Here is a 4,059-nt window from a genome sequence, read left to right on the forward strand (position 1 = left end):
CAGCGGGGACACACCTGTCCCCCTGAACGTCCATCCGGATCACGAGTTTTACCTGGGAAGGTTTTGCAGCGCACGCAGTGAAACGTCACCGGTTTAACCTGCTGCAGGAATGTGGGCGTGTCCTTGTAGAGTGTTGACGTGTGTGCGGCTGAACTTTGACCTGTTAGAGTCTCTCGGATTCTCCGCTGCTGAAAAACTCTTTCCCAGTGACCCAGAGCCCAGAGAGACCCCTTCACACCATGAAAAATGACTTCAAGGAATTTCAGTCAATCAGCTGATGGACCAGCTGAACTTTATGAACTGTAGGAGTTTAATTTATTTCTAACTAAACTTCATATTTTATAATCTGACTGTAAAGTAGCTGAAGCTGTCAGATAAATGTAGAGAAGTAAAAATATCTGAGCTGGAGGAGAAATACTCAATTAAAGTACAAGTACTTGAGTAAATGTACTTCAAGCTGCTGTTTCCTCTCTCCTCCAGCAGGCGGCAGTGTGAGAGCGTTTAAACGGTTTGTGTCTGTTCCAGGTCACTGATCCAGCTGTTAGTTTGGTATTTAAAGTTTATTTGCAACCCAGTTATACTGATCATCATCATCATCATCATCATCCTCATCATCATCATCCTCATCATCCTCATCATCACTCTGCTGTCAGCTTCTCAGCAGCTCAGATTAAAGATGTGATGCTGCAGCTCTGACCTGGATCAGATGCTGGGTCAGATGCTGGATCAGATGCTGGATCAGATACTGGGTCAGATGCTGGATCAGATGCTGGATCAGATGCTGGATCAGATGCTGGGTCAGATGCTGGATCAGATGCTGGATCAGATGCTGGATCAGATGCTGGGTCAGATGCTGGGTCAGATGCTGGATCAGATGCTGGGTCAGATGCTGGATCAGATGCTGGATCAGATGCTGGGTCAGATGCTGGATCAGATAATGGATCAGATGCTGGATCAGACTGAGGACAGCTGAGAGGCCCCGGCTGATGATCAGGAGGCAGAAAACTGGCTTTTTGCTTCAGACACAAACAGAAAATCAGCTGTTTCTCCGTCTCATAAAGCCGTCGGGTTTCTGTAAATAATCTTACAGAGAGTTCGGTTTAAAAAGTTCTGCAGTTTCAGTCCCAATCTAACTGGAAGTACAGACAAATGAACGTGGACTCGTTTCTTGAAAGGCAGCCTCTGTCTGTCGCCTGGTTTCTTTCCCAGCTTGTTAATGAAGAGACCGACCGGTTTTGATCTCGCTGGCTTGAGAGCAGCAGGAAATTCAGCATTTATCATTCAGAGTTTCTGTCTACAGACAGTTGTTATGGTGATCAGGGCGGCCCTGACGGAAGATGCTCCTGGTGGACTAGCAGTCTCTAGGTCCTTCAGTCGACTAGTCTTCACACGTCTCTTCATGATTTCAGATCCAGGACACCATATCGTGGTGGGGACGTTTGTGTGTCCCTATGAACCTGGTGCTCCTGGTAGGGTCTCCCATGGAAAACTGATCTCAGGTCAGGGGCCACATATAAGAGCAGGAATTATTCAGCCCGGAGGAAGCTCGGGGCCCCGTCAGGAGCCGGGCCCAGAGGGAGGGCTCGTCGGGGAGCGCCTGGTGTCCTGGTTTACCACAGAGCCTCTTCTGAGGACAGGACCTGGTTTCGGGTCGGTACGGTAATGTTAACTAAGGGAGGAGGCTCAGCAGCTAGCAGCAGTACTGGAGCCTTCAAAAGGTCCCAGAGCAGCTGACAGGCAGAGTAGAGCCTGTATTCTGTTGCAGAGTCTGACCTGAAGAGAGGCTGTGAAGTCTGAACTGTACTGAACTGGAGCCAGGATACACATGTGACATACAGAATGGACTGAACCTACAACACGTTACATGTGTCATTAAAAACATGTTGGGGAAATGACTTTGTTCTGGGATTCTGGGGACCTTCGGGTAAAGAACATTTAGTAAATCTGGCTGCGTCATCACTATTTATGTCTGTATCATGTGTTTATGATCAAATTATTCAGCAAACATCTGGCCTCTGAATTTTGCTCTCATAGTGGACCAGAGTAACAAAGTTAGCCCAAAGGCTCCAGGGTCCACCCACCGTAGTCTCACACTGTCCTGTGGGACACTGAAGGACCTGGCGGGGCATCAGGTCTTCAGGGTACACTGGCACAAAGTTCTTGAAGGACTTCTGCAGGTGGGTCGGCCCAGACCTCTTGGAGAACTCCCCACAGTCCTTCTGTGGATTCAGGCGGCCTCAGCTGCTTCTCCCTCTCCATGTGGTCCCAGACAGACCGGATGCTGTTGAGATCAGGGTTCTGGGGGGCCACACAGGGCTCTGGGGGGCCACACCGTCACTTCCAGGACTCCTTGTTCTTCCATAAGCTGAAGATAGCTCTTAATGACTCCCACCGTGTGTTCGGGCTCGTTATCAGAGGCCTCCCTGATGGAAGTGCATGATGGGTAAGGATCTGCCTGAACCTCTGAGCACTGAGCAGACCGTTCATTCTGGCCACATCCCAAACCTGCAGGACCCTCCGCCGTGCTTCATGCTGCCTGCAGACTCTCATTCTTGTTCGGCCCTCTGCTGCAGCCAGATGTTTCACATGTGGACTCACCTGCTGCCCAGGTCTCCTCAGCGCTGCCTTGGACAGCACATGTGGAGACCCGTGTGTTCCTGCTGATGCAGAATGATGGTGTCTGACTGGAAGCTGTCTTCTGCAGCCTCGCCGCTCCTCCTACACAGCTGCTTCTGTTTCACCTAATGATCAGGCTGATTTTATGATCATTAGCACCTGTTTGCTTTAATTGTTTCATCAAACACCTGATGATATGTGCAGCTGGACCTAGAAGAACTGATGCTGTTTGAAGGCAAAGCTGCTCGCACCACATAGTGATTCAGAATTTTCTTCTGTTCACTCACCGTGTTTTGTTAATCGATAAATCTATGAATCTATTTTTATTTAATTACATCATTACGGTGATGATGTTTTACACACCAACAGTTTAAACCCCCCCGAGGCCTGCTGGGCTCCAGGAGGAGGATCTGAAGGAGGAACTGGTCTGACTGAGGAGACGGGTTCTTCTAAACCTCGGAGGTTTCCGATGTTTCAGAGACATTTCCTATTTTTTATGAACCAATAAACAGTCTGTGCAACCACTGAAACCATTTAGACCCTCCAACTAGTGGACCCGCTCTGTCCCCTGCTACACCTGCAAGAGGCTTAATTCTTTCCCATCCTGCTTTTTACCTGTCTCACCTGCTGTCTCACCTGCTGTCTCACCTGCTGTCTCACCTGCTGTCTCACCTGACTGACCTGTCTCACCTGACTGACCTGTCTCTCCTGCTGTCTCACCTGACTGACCTGTCTCACCTGACAGACCTGTCTCTCCTGCTGTCTCTCCTGCTGTCTCACCTGCTGTCTCACCTGACTGACCTGTCTCTCCTGCTGTCTCTCCTGCTGTCTCACCTGCTGTCTCACCTGACAGACCTGTCTCTCCTGCTGTCTCTCCTGCTGTCTCACCTGCTGTCTCACCTGACTGACCTGTCTCTCCTGACAGACCTGTCTCTCCTGCTGTCTTCCTGCTGTCTCTCCTGACAGACCTGTATCTCCTGCTGTCTCTCCTGACAGACCTGTCTCTCCTGCTGTCTCTCCTGCTGTCTCTCCTGACAGACCTGTCTCTCCTGCTGTCTCACCTGCTGTCTCTCCTGCTGTCTCACCTGCTGTCTCTCCTGCTGTCTCTCCTGACAGACCTGTCTCTCCTGCTGTCTCACCTGCTGTCTCTCCTGCTGTCTCACCTGCTGTCTCTCCTGACAGACCTGTCTCTCCTGCTGTCTCTCCTGCTGTCTCTCCTGCTGTCTCTCCTGACAGACCTGTCTCTCCTGCTGTCTCACCTGCTGTCTCTCCTGCTGTCTCACCTGCTGTCTCTCCTGACAGACCTGTCTCTCCTGCTGTCTCTCCTGCTGTCTCTCCTGCTGTCTCTCCTGACAGACCTGTCTCTCCTGCTGTCTTCCTGCTGTCTCACCTGCTGTCTCTCCTGCTGTCTCTCCTGCTGTCTCACCTGCTGTCTCTCCTGCT

This window comes from Micropterus salmoides, unplaced genomic scaffold, assembly GCF_014851395.1.
Source record: "Micropterus salmoides isolate LMB-PRFRI ecotype aquatic unplaced genomic scaffold, ASM1485139v1 Ms_hic_scaffold_9, whole genome shotgun sequence".
In the NCBI taxonomy this organism is placed as follows: Eukaryota; Metazoa; Chordata; class Actinopteri; order Centrarchiformes; family Centrarchidae; genus Micropterus; species Micropterus salmoides.